This window comes from Rhinolophus hipposideros (assembly GCF_964194185.1).
Source record: "Rhinolophus hipposideros genome assembly, chromosome: 3".
NCBI classification, from domain to species: domain Eukaryota; kingdom Metazoa; phylum Chordata; class Mammalia; order Chiroptera; family Rhinolophidae; genus Rhinolophus; species Rhinolophus hipposideros.
In genome coordinates this window covers 43375722-43392328 of record NC_138049.1, presented here as the reverse complement: position 1 = coordinate 43392328, position 16607 = coordinate 43375722, and positions in this window count along the sequence as shown.

Genomic DNA, 16607 nt, shown 5'->3' with positions numbered 1-16607 from the left:
TTATCTACCCAGCCTTGTCTGAGGATTGGGGGTCTAGGAAAATGCAGCTCCTCTGCAGGTGGGAGGTAAGGTTGATCGTGGGCAAAATAACAAAGTCCTTTCACTTCCCTCTCTGAGTATCTTCCCACATTTGGGTTTTTCCTCTTCATTCATTTCACCCACTTCCCTAGATCCTGTATTTTAGCATTCCCCTCTCAAACTTATAATTACAAGTTTGTTTGTTTTTAAGGTTAACAATTCCATTGCATTAAATATCCTTTGGGCCAGAAAAGAAAATGTTTTTGGCCACAAATAATTTTTTGTAGCTAATGATTGTAGTTACAGAGCTTCAAGACTCACTCTCTTTCAGAAGGAATACATTCCCATATGTTTCAGGAATGTGAGCTCGCTTTTATGTATCATAGATAATTATACTGGTCTCTCCACACTGAGATGGCAGTCAGGAAGCCCTACTTTACTGTGTCCTCGGGCTAGGAATTTTACCAATACTTCCAAGGCATTCTGACTTCCATTAAACAATGAAGCCACCCATCTTTCACAGAACACAGAGACACATAAACAAACACGCAAGTGAGTATGCATGCACGCAAACACACACACACACACACACACTAACCCCAAAATAAGTATCCCTCCTGCCTCTGATTCAAGATCTATTTCCAAAAGTGGTAAAGTCAAAAAGGGAAAGTCATTTTTTCCATTTGGTTGTTTTCTAGTGATCATTAATTGAACCATACCTTGGATGGCACAATGTCCAGTTCTATCTAAACATCATAAATCTAAACTTTGCAGATGTATATTTTTATATACACATGACCTGAGGAGAACATATCCAGATCCAAGAAGGGTTGAATCATTTTTTATGGTTCTTAAATGTGGAAGAATTGGCCGCACATCTGTGAAGTGTCTAAATCTATGCTGTCTCAAATTGTAGCCACTAGCCATATGTGGCTACTGACCACTTGTCCGAGTGAGTATAAGACACATACGTATTAGATACACAGTGGATTTTGAAGATTTAGTACGAAAAAGAATATGCAAAATTATAATCTTTGTATGTTGAAATGATAACATTTTGGACACATTGGGTGAAATAAAATATAAAATTATTAAAATTCATTTCATCTGTTTCTTGTTCTGTCTTAATGTGTATATAGCTTATATTTGTAGCATTCATTATATGTCTATTGGACAACACTTCTCTAGATGTTCATTCAGTCATTAAAAAAAAAGGAATGTTTTCTTATTCTAGAGTATATGGGGCTTGCTGAACAAAGATCTCCAGCGGCCATGTAACATGACATGTCGTATATTTATTTACTTGCTTATTTGTTTATCTCCCTCTCTCCTCCCATTAGAAAATAATTACATAAAGAAAACTTTATGGGCTGTTAATCCACTGTTGACATAAGAATACCCAAACCTGTAGAGAATTTTTATAAAAATCTATTTGATCCAGAGTTTACACCTGGAAGCAAGATCTTAACAGACTGAGATAAAAGATTTGGAGAAAAGCAGTTTGCAGTTTCTTTTATGCATTTGAGATTGAGATTAAGGAGAAAAATTAAGGCAGATCACAATGAAGTGAGAAAAAGCAAGACATGGGTCAGATTACCTCTTGCACACTTTAGAAGGTAGGGCCTGAAAGGGGGCATTTCAAAGGTGTGTTAACTTAGATGCACAGAAACAATGGATGGGGCTTGCTTAAGGCAGAGATAAGCCTTACACTAGAGAAGTTATATGCCTGGGGCGTGATGACCCACCATGACCTATCCAGTTAGAAATTTATGATCAGATCACCTTGTAAGGTTACTTCCCATGGAACCCCCTTTTCATCCACACTACAGTGTGTGAAATAACTTACAATTCAAAATGCATCTGCCCTCCTCCATTATGAGTTTATCCCCTTTTCAGCTTTTGTTCTTACAATTATAGGTTCCGTGCATTTGGATGCATGCGGTGCAGAAGTTGAAAGAATGGTGCCATGCCGTAGAATCTGACCACAGTTGGTCATTCATTGCAAAAACTGCCACCTTGCACAGAGTGTCTGAGAAATTTGGGGGCCGATTTTGAAGACATGATTCAGTTTTGGTTTACGGCTTTCCCCTTGTTCCCTCCCTTTCCTCCTTTCTGGTGCTTGAGCCAAAAACCTTCAAGTTATTTTTGACTATTTTTCTCTCACTCTATTTGTAATTCATTAGTAAAGCCTGTTGGCTTTTAGTGCAAAATATTCCAGACTCTGCCCACTTCTTGCCCACCACCCCTGCGTTGGCCCGAGTCATCCACATCTAAATAAATAGAAATCAGATTATAGCACTCCCCTGTTTAAGATCGCCCAATGTCTCCATTGCAGTCAAAGTAAAAGCCAAAGTTCTTACAATAACTTTCAAGGCCTATCCTTCTCTCTTCCCCCAAATTCTCAGATCTCAATCCCCTAATGCTCTTCCCCTGGCTCATTCTGCTCAAGTGAGTCTCCAAGTTGTTCCTCATACCCCCACGCACAGTCCTGCCTCAGATCCTTTGCACTTCCTGTTTCCATTGCTCGGGAATGCCCTTCCTCCAAATCTTTGCATGGTTTGTTCTTCCTTCAAGTCTCTGTTCAAATCTCATGTCTTCTTTGACCACCTATATAAAATGCTATCCTTTTCACCTAATTAATTTTCTCCATAGATCTTATCAACATCTGACATTTCAAATATTTACTTGTTTGCTTTTTATTATCTCTTACTTTTCGAATTTTAGCTTCAGGATAGTGAGGATTTTGCTTTGTTCATTGCTATATTTCCAGTGCCTAGCCATGGCTTATATCATAGGTGCTCAACAGATATTTGTGGGAAGAATGCATGAAATAAATATTTCATACTCCATAAATAACATCCAATTTCAAGCTTTAAATCATTCACACCTCCAATTGGCAAAGTACAGTGGAGATTTACCCAGAACCTTGGAAAACAACATATTCCTTTTAATATTCTCCCCTTTCACTGATGATCTCAAATTTTTTTCATATAGAAACAATATTTATATGGTGATATATGTATATGGGTTACTCCATGGGTTAGCTGGAAAAAATAACATGGCTTGAACTTTCCAGCCTTAACTCATCCTGTTAACTTGGCCTGGATTCTCCTTCCATGAGTTGGAATTCTAATCCATTCTTTAAACTGTATATTTTCATATTTTGAAGCTCTACATACTTTTTAAAATACAGGTCAACTGTGGGACTTCCCTTATTTTGTCCTGTATTAGAGCTTCAGGGTATGAACCTATTCTTTCCTACCTCTATTTTTTTGCATAATTTCAAGAAGGCTATGTCTTATTCATCTTTATTCCCTTTATTCCCATCTTAATTCGGTATACATAATAAGTTTTCAATTTTACTTGTTGTATAGAATTTAAGTGTAACAAAATTTCATATAAAAATGCTTCATCAGTTGTTTTTTTTTTAAAACTAACTTTGAAGCAAACCTTTAAAACAGAAATCATTTTTAAGTTAGACACAGCCTGTACTACATAAATTGGCTGTGTTTTGTTATACGTAAGTTTATCCTGTCAATTTAAATTTCCCATAACAACTTTCCATTGTAGTGGCTTAGTGCCCCAGCCAGAGCACAACTTTAACCAGTTTATTTGCTCTCTTTCTCTCAGAAGATGTTCTGTTTGGAGAAACTTTACTGTATACTGCACAGCCTCAAAGATAATGTGTAGGGCTGCCAAACATGGAAGAGTATTCAACATGAAAGAGTATTCAAATTGCCTTTCTTCCTTACCCATTCCTGCCGTATCCTAGCAGAGGGAAGAAGAATTTTTTTTAATTTTAAGAAAAAAATTAGCTCTATAAAAGAACCTATTTCTTTATTTCCACTATTAGGAAGAAGTGGGGGGAGGGAGGGAAGCAACTGTCATCCCATCAAGGTCTTCATTTGTTAAAATTATTCTGCAGACAGCAAATTTAGGGTTTTTTTTTAAGTACCTTTCCAAAATTGTTTTTACTTAGAGAAAGTAAAACTGATTCTCAGATATCTTTCATTGTCTTATCCATTATTCAGGCTTCCTAATTTTATCTCATCACCATTTTGAAATGAGTGGTATGTCACTGGTCTAACCCAAAAAAGCCTTTTTGGACAGGATTTCTTAATTTGTTCTCTCATTGGATAAATGCTTAAGGAATACACGGAGGTCTTTAAGCTTAGCTGGAATCAATTTATTGGGCAAGTAATGAATCTAATTGTTATGCTAGCTTCCATGTCAGCAAAACAACAGATGTACAGTATAATGGAGAAGAAAAAAGTTGCCTTGGGATTGTTAGAGCAGGTGCTACATGAAAAAAAAATCACATGGAACTTTCTCAAGTACGTTTGGAAACTATTGGAAATTAGCCAAGAGGAACATTCTCCTTTAATCCTTGGACATCCAGTTGTGGGCTGGGATTAGGCCCCTGAACAGCTGAGTAGGAGGACACTGCCACCTTGTCACTTCTTCAAGCTCCTTATTCCTCCCTCACCCTCCAACAAAAGCACCAGAGATTGCCCTCCCCCAACTAGACACACACACACATTCACACATGAGTCCAGCTGCCACATATGGCTTTCAGAGAACACTAGACAGCGTTGAGTCCAAGCAAGTTACCATGGTTCTCTGGCTATTATTGCATCCAACACATCAGGGAATGGAAATAAGTGTGCACGTGTTCTAAAAGGCCCTTTGGGAAAGATCAGTGGGGCTGCATGGGGGACACAATGGCAGGCTTTGTCATAGAGAAAAGATTTGGTCTGGCAGGCATCAACAGTCTTGCTGGACACAGAATTTGTCTGCAAGGGCAGTGTGGGAAAACCATGTGCAAGTTTACAGAACATCCTCATTAGGAAAAGTAGGGCATTTAGCATAATTAAAAGTCATCCTGAAGACATCAGGTAAGAGCCTGCTGTTTTTAATTAATTGCTTCCGTGATGCTGTGATTTTCAAAGGGGTGTCACTCTTGCCCATAGAGGTTTAGAATTATTTTAGAAACACAAGTCATTCCTATGGCTGCAAAACAGCGTGTATGTGAAAGTTTTATAAAAGTCAGAGGAGGAAAAGTATGGGAGAGTGAGAAAGAATTACAAATTATACACAGTCACCTTCTATAATTTACGAAAATAATCCTGTTCTCTTTTCAGGCTCTGCACTTCAGCATTCCCATATCCAAAGTCCAACTCCCCACTGACCTGCATCCTACATTAATATATAAACTATTTGGGGTGGGGAATGGGGAGCCCAAAGTCAAGGTTAACAGAAAACAGCTGAAAAATAAACTGAGAGCCATATGTCACCGATTTCTCCAACTAAATAGATTTTTTAAAATTCTATTTTGTAGAGTCAGCACATCCAGAACAAGCACGGTGAACCAAAGACTTTACCTGGTCTCCAGGTTCATGAAAATAAGAATGGTGAGGACAATACAATTTTGTCAGTTAAGCAAAGATGGGGAAGACTGTACATCACAAGAAATCTAATCTAAAATGCATTTTCCTTTGGCAATTATAAAATTCCCAAACTAAATTATCTAAATAATTAACACTGCTCTCTGCTTTTTTTTTTATGTATAGCTTATAAATGGAGAAATGGTTATATATTTTTAAACATTTTTATTTAGACTTAGCTATAAAGTACATTGTATAAAGTAGTAACTGCACATTACAGAGAATGTTACTAAAGGTTGCAAAAGAAAAATAGCAATGATGCAGTGCAAAAATGAATATATATATATATTTTTTAATTTGTATATTGTTTCCTTTTCTCCCATCATTTAAATAGCATTGTATAAACTTGTATTACACTTTTCTCACTTAATGTGACAAATATCTCCTCATGTCATAACAGTGTGTTGGTTATTCTATGCAAATGCCCGAAAATTATAATTACACCTCCCTCTTTTCAGAAGCCACAGTTTTCACTAAGCTCATACCTCTCTGTGCGCGTGCACAGCCAAGCTCTATGCTGTATGGCCCTGCTACCACAGGCAAATTCAGAAACAGAATTGATATTGTACTCAGCACAGACACTCTCTATTCTATTAAGACTTATCAAATTTGTCAGATTTTTTGTCAGAAGTCATAGAAGAGTTGGTGGTTGCTGGAGTGATGAGGAGGCCCAGAGAAAAATGACAGAAATTGTAATAAGGTAAGAACCATGAGGCAATAGAATTCTTAAGGTAGAGAATGAAGTAGAAAGAAACTGGTTCATTGAGATTAAGCTGAGTTGCTCGAATGTGTAAACAACTATCAGAGCCAACAATTACTTTCAAAATGTGATCAAATAATTTAGTCAGTAAAGATATATTATATCCTCTAGTAGTTAGCATCTAAATAACACTTACTATGTGTCGAGTGTTGTTCTCCGTTCTCTATATAATGTCCTTTGATCTAACCTTCCTATCAATTTTGTGGTGTGGGCACTGTTATCATCCCCATTACAAAAATGGGAAAACACAGGAGCAACACTTTTAAGTGACTTACCAAAAATTCAAATACAGGCAAGCTGGTTCCATGGCTGTAATATTATGATTTACAATAAGAAAATATATATTTGGCCTTTGTCCTGTTTCTGGTACAGAGCTCCTGAAACCTTTGGAATTTCCTATTTGATGAGAATGATAAAGGTATCTGAATATTCATAAGACACCCCTTTCAACCACACCCGAGTTTCTGTTAATGAAATGACTTTGGGAAAGCACCTAAGGATGAGAGCTAGTTGCCAGGAGAACTAACCATGTGATTAAGGGGTTGGAATCCCCCTGACCATGGAGAAGAAAAAGGGGTTGGAGATTGAACTCAGTCACCAATGGCCAATGATTTAATCAATCATGCCTATGTAACGAAGACTACATAAAAATCCAAATGGATGGGGTTTGGAGAGCTTCCATATTGGTAAACTGTGGAGATTCTGAGAGAGTAGTCATTGGAACCTGTGATCTGTTGGTTGGTCAGAAGTACACGTGACAACCTGGACTTTCAGTTGGCATCTGAAGTGTGCATGTGTGTTGGGGGAAAAGAGTCAGTCTTGTAGGACTGAGTCCTTAACCTGTGGGATCTGATGCTATCTGTAACATTGAAAGTACATGAATGCCTGCGTGTGTTTATATTTTTTTAATCTGAAAGAGTGTCTCTCATACAATGTCTTTATACACTCATACATATGTATCTATATGTATGTGTATGCCTGTATGTGTGTTTGTATGTGCAGAGAGAATGTATGCATGTGTGTATATATTAGGTTGGTGCAAAAATAATGGTGGTTTAAAAGGTTAAAAACAATTGTAAAAACCGCAATTACTTTTGCACCAACCTAATATGTATTCAAGTATATTTTATATATATATAATCAATCCAGTGTTTATTCCAATGTTTACATAGCCCATAACCATTCCAGATAGACAGAAAGCAAATAAGTGGTTGTCAGGGATAAGGATGGGGGAGAATGAGTGATTATTAAAAGAAATGGGGTCTTTTGGGATGATGGAAATGTTTTAAATTAGATAGAAATGATGGTTGTATAACTTCGTAAGTAAACTAAAATCCACTTAATTGTATACTTTAAAAGATGCAAATTCCATGTATCAAAATTATAGCTGAATAAAGCTGTTATTTTTAAAAAGTCATACTATGCAAGTCTCCTGTAAACAACATCTTTTACTTCTGCAAATTTTAAGTCATGTCAGAGATATGGAGAACATCTTGAGAGGTCATCTACTGCATCTGCCTTCAGACAAACAACTGCTCCATTCCTGGAAGAATTCTAAAATCCTATCAACTTTAAGAATAAGGTCAAACAAGATGTTTCTTCCATCTCAGTCACTCCTTAGGTTTAATCTAGTCACTCTTTGTTCACAAGTGTGAACCCCATGATTTGGGTTAAAAAAGTCAAAAATAATTCTAGTCAAATTGACCCCAAATTCTCTTTAGATTTACAACATACATATCCTAGTGGAAAAAAAAATATATATGTATATATAGTTACCATTAAAGTATGCATATTTTTAAAGCTAAGCAATGTTAATGAAGGATTAAAGATAAATATATTGAGCCTTTGATTCTACCTACATGTTGTAGGGCTACTAGCTATGAGCTCCAAAGTCAAGTTATAATTCTCCAAAAGAGACTGGGCAAATGTTAATTAATGGTCCATTTCATAACCCAACCCCCTTCCACCCACCCCTTGCCAAAATCTGTTCTTCATCAGATGAAGATACAGAGCTAGGGTTCACTGAGACCCAATTCTACTCCTACTTATCCACAATGGCCAATAATGAAATTGTAAGAAATGTTTACTATTTGATTATTGGTGAAATATAAGAGCATAAGGTCCAGGGAACTAGTCCAATAGTTTCTTAGTGTAACCTTGTTCCAGCCACCACAACCACAATAGAAGGCTTTAAAGAAGTTGTATGTCACCACTAGCTGGTTACATGCTTCAGTTATCACTTGTACAGAATTTTATATTAAAATAACAAAAGAATATCAAAGGAAATTTTCTTTAAAAGAAAATCACCTATAATTTCACCATCCTACCAAACTATTCTCATTTTTTGTTCTATTGTGGTTTTTCTCAATACACATTTTTTACATGGTTATAATCATAGGTGAACATGCACTTTCATATTACTTTTTCCCTTTGCTTAGCAAAAAATCATGATTCTTACCATGTTTTCATAATTATTATAATTTTTTGTATTGTATTGAAGCATCGTGCACTACTAAACCAGTTCCCTAATGTTGAATATTTAGGTTGTTTGCTTCCAATTGATTGTTATGAACTATAAATAATACAGCAAGGAACATCCTAATGCATGATTTTTTTTTCTGTTGAATTATGTGTTTTAGGATGAATTTCCAGGATTGGAATGACTGGGTCAAAGGGCAAAAACATTTTTATAGTTTCCCATATACCATCATTGCTATCCAAAACAGCCTCTAACAGCTTATGAGAGTTTTGTAGTGTTGCACCTTTTCTCAGATAAAGTTCACATTCTGAATTATACTTTTTGTGATCAAATATGACCAAAATAATATGATTTAGCATAATGGGCATTGCTACAACATTTTGTCTTATAGCAAGTTTAAAATGTTCTCTGCAGTCAAAAGCAACTGTCCTGGGAAGTTCACTGTGCATAAGATCTTTGATTAATGATTGACCAGCTGAGAAAAAGACATTTTGTTGGACTGGTGTCTGGAATTTTTATAGAAATGGAGGCTGCTGGGAACTACTTCTACTAAGAGATCAAAGTAAGAAGGTAAGATTTACAACCCTTAGCTGACCCAGCATTCATTTAGTTGTACATTCGTTCAACACACATTTATTAAGAACGTATTTTTTCCTTTGCTCATTAGAGGCAAATAAGTCTCCCCACTGAGGCTTTTAAAGGTTAGTGGGAACCCAGTGAAGGACACAGGAACCTCAGGAAACACAGGAAAGATGACAGAGTCTGCTGTGTCTACTCCAATTTCACACCCATACCAGATTGAACCTGTCCACTTCTCCCTTAGTAATAGAATTCCCAAGTTTTACTTGGGCAAAGGGCCTCCCAGAATAGAATTCATTTCCCAGTTTTCCTTTTAGGTGAGGTGTGACCACGTGACTAGTTTATAACCAGCTAGACATAAGAAAAAGGTTGTGTGGCAGCTTCAACAAAATTTATTTTAAAACAGCTAATGCACATACTTTACCCCTTTTTTTCCTCCAACCTCCATTTTGCTACCTGGAATCAGTTGTGAAGCCTGGTGCTCTGGCTAACATCTTAGACCATGAAGAAGGGACCCACATTCAGAGCCATGAGCTAGAAAGAACTGTGTTTATAAGATTTTTTTGTAACATATTCATTACAGCAGAGTGAACTTCCTACCTCCAGTGTTCTTTTACATAAACAACAACTACAACAAACCTTCTCTTGTTTAAGTCATTACTAATTGGGGCTCTTTAGTCACTTAACAATCAATCCTAAGTGATAGAAAAGGCTTCTATAAGCTGGGCCATAAAGTCTGACAAAGAGTTTGTCACATAAGGAATGTGGAAAAGGGAGTGAGTTACACAGTCAAGAATGAACCAAGGAAGGAGGTCCAAAGGAACAAAGGATTTGCTGGGCAAAAAGTGGCATGAGATTAATTAAGGTCAAGAAAGATTTGCTTTATTTTGTAGAATATGTATTTTAACACAAGACCCTCAGTCAGGGATCTTGGTATTTTGTATCAGTAGAAGTATTAATTATCTATTGCTAAATAACAAATTAGCCCAAACTTAAAATAACAGTAAATATTTATTATCTTACACAGTTTGTGAAGGTCAGAAATCTAGCTGATTCTGGATCAGAATCTCGCTGAGATTACAGTCAAGATGTTTATGAAGGCTGCACTCATCTATAGGCTCTACGGGCTCAAAGTTCACTTCCAAACTGGCCCATTCACATGCCTGTATGTTGGCAGGAGGCCTCAATTATTCACCATGCAGACCTCTTCATGGGACTGCTTGAGTGTCCTTACAATGTGGCAGTTGGCTTCCCACAGAGTGAGTGATCGAAGGCAGCAAGGTGAAGCCACAATATCTTTTGTGACCTTGCCACAGAACCCATCATTTTTAAAAATATTCTATTGTTACACCATGCGTTGTTCATTGTTTACATAGTTCTATTCAATGTGGGAAGGGAATGAACAAGGGTGAGGATACCAGGAAATGAGAATTACTGGTGGTCACCTTGTTACCTTAATAACAAGGAAAAACAGAAGGAAAAGCAAGAAAAACAGAAACCAGCCAGAAAGATTCAGTTGTTGGTTAAGGATAAGTGAATGTCTTTCTTCTGAGCATGCAAGTGTCTTTCTGTATAATTAAAGGTATAGAATTAAGTGAACCAGAATAAATTTTGTAAAAATTTTAGCATTACCATTTTGCTTAAATAAAATTGACTTTCTTTTCTATGACTGTCAGTCCTTGTAGGCCCAATTCATGATGAAGTTCCCTAAAAGATCATTTAGTCACTAAAACAACAAATCTCTATTATCTCACCCATGTGAGTACTTTATTAAAGCGTCTCTGAGTGTTTTATGTACACAAATCTTTTTTAATCAACCAAGTTGCACTTCATTTCAGGGTAGATAGAATTTAGTTTAGTTCGTATCGACATGTATTGAACACCAACTGTGTGTGAGGAATCATGGTCCCCGCAACAAGTTCAGAGTCCAAAGTGGAAGTCATACAGATGTAAATAAATATATTCAGCAGAATGTGACAAACACATGAATGCAAAAATATGCCAGGTCCCAGGTGGTTTTTGTCATTCTTTCAAGCCTGCAGATAAAACTAGGCAAATAAGTTTCAAAAATCACTAGTCTAAGGTTTTAATCCATCAGTTATTGATTTTAATTGATCAAAACTTTAGACTACTGATTTTCAACGTTTTTTCCAAACAAAATCTTACTTAAAGCTGTTACATTAATTAAACAAGGAGGCCATTAGACTGAGGTATTGTTAATGCCTTAACAGCTTAGGGAAGGGAACAAAAACCTAAGCCTCTAAATGCCTCAGGGTTAAGAAATCAAAACTCAGGACAACCAATCACAAACAGCCGAAGGGGCTTTCCCAAATAAAGGAACCATTTAACCTAATAATTTGCTTGCTTTGCTCGTGTTTACTATATAAAAGTCTTGTCCCTTGCTCCTCTCTGTGGAGTACTCCTAAACACTTCCAGTTTGGAACTGCCCAATTTGAATAGATATTTGCTCAAATAAATTCTTGAAATTTTTAGTATGTCTCAGTTTATCTTTTAACAAAGTAAAACTTGACTAGTGTTCTGATATTAATGGGTGTGCCACAGAACTAAACAAAACAAAAAACCCTGTCAGCATTAGCAATATTTCCTTTCCAATTACTCTAGAAAATGCATGAGAGAAAGATCAAACACATAGGTATAGCTATTTTAATTTTTCTCTGATAATTTTCTTTTAAAAAGAGTGTGGTGAGAATATCAAGTAGTCATTTGCGGGGTGATATTATACAGACCACGTAATGTGAGGTCTGCCATTGCCACACAGACTATACCTGCATAGCAACAGGGGTCACATTTTGTCTTCTATTATTATTACTAGTCTACGTTAGGTATTTCATCTGATAATTTCAGCATGTGTCTGTAATGTTATCCAATGTCAATTGTATATTTGTATATGAATCAAATGCTGATAGTTTCTAATTGCCATTAAGTTTTCATGAGACACTTTTGTGATTTCTATTAATTCAAGTCTATTTCTCATGAGCTCCAGTTGCTGTGCCATCACTATGGCATGCTTTTCAAAGTACTGTATTGCAACATGCATTTAAGAAACTCAGACATAAACATACAAGAACATTTGTGCTTAGAGAATCCAACAAGTTTGGGTTTTAATCCAAACTCCAACATTCACTATCTAGTAAAATGAGATGAACTATAAGCAGCCATACTTGTCATTCATCAGATCCTGACACTCATAGAAACAGAGACAGAATGTAGGCAGACCAGAGGCAGCATCCCTTTCTTCTAACCACATTCTGACAACAAATCAAAATGACTATTTCCCAGAATTGTAGAACTTCAGAACAGAAGAATGATGGAGGTCATTTAAGTCCCCATTTAATATCTGAAGATCAGAAGGAATATTATGTTGCTTATTCAGAAAGCAGTAATAAAATTACTATTAGAACTTGAGATGGATTGTATTACTATTCCCAAATATCCACTTTCCTTTCCTATAAAAGGATTAATTAACTCCACCCATTGCAATGTAACATCAGTGCCTCGTACAGGAGAAGTATATATCTCTACCTCATTAACGTTGGGTTTGGCCATGTGCTTTGCTCGGCCATTGGCAAGTGAAGAAACATTGCATGTGCCATGGTCAAGCAGAAGTTTTAACAGTCATCATGTGGTTTTGCCAGCTCCCTGTTCTTTTCCCTCTGCCGCTAGTTCAAATGTACTGAAGGGAATAACTCCTTCAACCTGGGACAAAGAGGACACTTGAAGCAGACAGGCATCTGATCCATCTTCCCCCATGTCAACAACAGCAAACAAATTTTATTTTGTTGTTGTTGTTGTAAGCTACTGAGATTTTATAGTTATTCATGAGAAGAGCAAAGCTGAATAATTTAGAACACAAAACCAAAAAAGATAAGTAATTTACTCAAATTTATCCAATTAAGTAGCTAAATGGCAGAACCAGAATTAAATCTCAGTTCTTTTGACATCTAGTCAAGTGCTCTCTCTGTATCTCAGAGCTCCTTAAATGACCAATGTAAATGTCTACACAGTATATTTTACTGAGATATTTAGAACATCCCCAAAAGCCATTTATTCTATGACTACAGCTTTGTCCAATTAATTTTTCCTTATATGCTGAGGGCAACTAATAGGCTGTGATAATCCATGAAATTCTCACTCACTGTGTTCACTACTGACCATACTGACCAGCAACCATCTCTTCTGATGTGAATTGGGTGGTGTGAAGTTGGGGATTGATAGAGGTTTGTCCTTTTTCATCTGTTCTTGTTGGCCTGGTCATCTTCAAGTGCCTGTTATCTGAGGTGAGATAGCGGATTCTAGCAACAGTTCCATTGTATAGTCTTATCTTAGGAACATATGGGCTCTTTCACACTTGGTTTCTCTAAGTAGGCCTTTAAAAGTGATGGCAAATTCTGTCAACATATAACACCTGTTTTGTGTCTTCTCCATTAAAAATATGTCCAGGAGCTTCGGGAAGCCCATTCTAATACGGGAACTCTTTGTGCCCCTCTTTCATTTGGTCCTGTAGCCATTTCCCACCAGAAGTACTGTTAAAATGTATGTCTTCAATAAGCCCTCCCAGTTAAAACTAGAACCTTCTATCTACTGATTATGCTATCCTTTGGACTTTTACACTTGAACTATATGGCATAGATTTTCTATATCCAACTCAATGTTTGTTCTGCATTCACTTTTGGGTGATTCTTAGACTTGACATCATATTGGACTGTTAAAATTTGAATGTGGGACTCAAACTAAGTAATTTACTGTGCCTCATGCTGTGGCCCTTTAAAGACATTTAGTATATGCTGAATTATGCCAACGAAGACTAATTAGGCTAGTTACTCCTCTTCATTAATTCAAAGTTAGAATCCTGAGTTTGGGAAAGTTGGAAGATATACAGATAATATAAAGTGAAGGGGATTTGGAGTTGAATAATCATTGTAGACAACCAATCTGAGCCATTTATTTAGTAGATAGATTCAGTTTTATTCTAAACTATAGGAAGATTTTATCTTAGTTTTCCTGATTATGTTAAAAGATAATTTATTGATTTATAGCTGATACTGTCACCAAGATAAATTCTAAGCAGAAGTGAAAAATAAAAGCATAGACTATTTAGAAGAAAATAAGAGAATCTTTTTTGACTTTTGAGTATAAAAGGCTTTTCTAAATATGACTCAAAATTTAGAGGCCATAACAGAAAAAGCTGATCAATTCAACAACATTTCAAAGAACTCCTGAAATATGCACATAGACACACACACTGACACATGTAAGACATATAGCAAACAGGCAAAAAAAAAAATTCAACGTAAATTGTAAAATGTCAATTTTCCTAATATATAAACAGCTACTAAAAATCAATAACAAAAAGAATGAAAACCCAAATGTGGACAAATTATATGAATGGATTGTTCAAAAAATGGAAATATAAATGACTCTTAAACATATGAATATAATTGACCTCACTCATTATAAGAAAAGTGCAAATTAGCATTATACTCAGATATATTTTATCTAGGAAATTGGCAAAAATTCAGTGGTTTGCATACATACCTGTGGGTGTATAAATGTGGACAATTTCTATGATAACAATTTGTCAATATAAACAAATTAATAAATACACACAGAAATTGTTCCAGTAATGTTATTTTTGAGGATTTATTTGACCAATACACTTGCCTTTTTTTTTTCAAAATGACATTTCTACAAATGTATTCATTGAATCATTGTTTATAATAGCAAAACAAAGGAAATAGCCTAAATGTATACCAATAGAAGACTTTATATTAACTATGGTGCATCCTTACAACAAAATATTCTAAAGCTATGAAAGATAATGAGAAAACTCTTTATGTACAATATGAAAAGAGTATCAAGGAATATCATTTAGTGAAAAAAGATACGGGTGGGGAAGAGACAGACAAGAAAAAAGATATAGGAAACTTATCACTGAAGTATTTATACTTTTCAGTTTTTGAATGTATCCAAAAAAACTTTTTTTTAGTACAATAGCAAGGGACAATGTAAAGGGTCAGTGGAGTTAAACAAAATTAGGAAAGCGGGTTAGTTAAGTTAGTTTTCAAAGTCTACTTGACATTAATATAAGTACAGCCTTAGATATTTTTATTCCTTTTCATTTTTAAAACTCACCCTAGAGAAATGGTGTGGCCGAAATCAATATTGCATCTCATAGTGTTGCTAAGTAAAATCCTAATGAAGCATGTTCTAACATATTTGAGATGTATGGGCCCTGAGTAGTATTTTCTTGCACCTTCTTGAGAGGAAGTACATGAGAAGAATTTTGGGACATAGCAATTTATATTTTGGTATTCTGATGCATTTTCTACAGTGTCTGAAAGAATAATGGCATTTTGCATTTCTTTTTCTTGGCAAAAGCCACGGTGGTTAGATAGTCTATTTCCAACCATATGCTTTCACACTCGATGGCTATATAGGAGGAAGACAAGTCCTGTGTTTTTTTGGAAATTATTATGAATCCACAATAAAAATATTTTAAGTACAAGGGGTAGGAATTTTTTTCTAGTTAGCGTCACTCTCCAGGTACCTCACTGAAGGAACTATTTGGTGAAAAAGAAAAAGAAGAGGGCCTCACAATAAATATTAATTGGGTAAAGAATAAATAGATAAGACATATTGAGTCCCTACGGTGTGCAAGGCAGAATTATAGGTTCAAAGAGAAAGAGATTAATAGAATGTGATTTCTGCCCCAAAGAGCTTAAATTTAATACAGCAAATAAGATATGTAGACAGTTCATCAAAACACAAAGCAGAATGTACTAAGTTGTTAAGGAACAGATTTATGGAGCACAGAAAAATCACTTCCACCTGGATAGTTGCAATGTCAAGAAAAGCAAGTATTGTAAAGTGAAAATTTGTGATCATTTCTTCAGCATTGTGTAAAGAAGAAAGACCTTCTAAGGACTAATGCAGACAATTTCCCCAGGCTCTACCACTGCCTGGACAAAATAATCCCACAATTCACCAGCTTCCCTTGTATATGGTGATTCTTTTCTCCCAGAGAAACCTTCTGGCTACTGCCGGATGTCTTTGAGACCCAGGAATTGTTTGGAGTAGTCTGATTTCAAAACAGGTCTGCCTCTACTTCATACTACAAATTACTAAGTCTCTATGAACAAGTCTCTTATGAATAAATTAGCATGAGAGAGTTAGTCACCTCAAAGCCCTATCAATCCTGTATCAACAGAGAGCACCACATTTCAGAACCTGCTAAGATGAGCACAAGGCACAAGGCCTGCTGGGACCTCAGGGAAGAGCCAGCACCAAGAGCAGGTCAGCCAGAAAC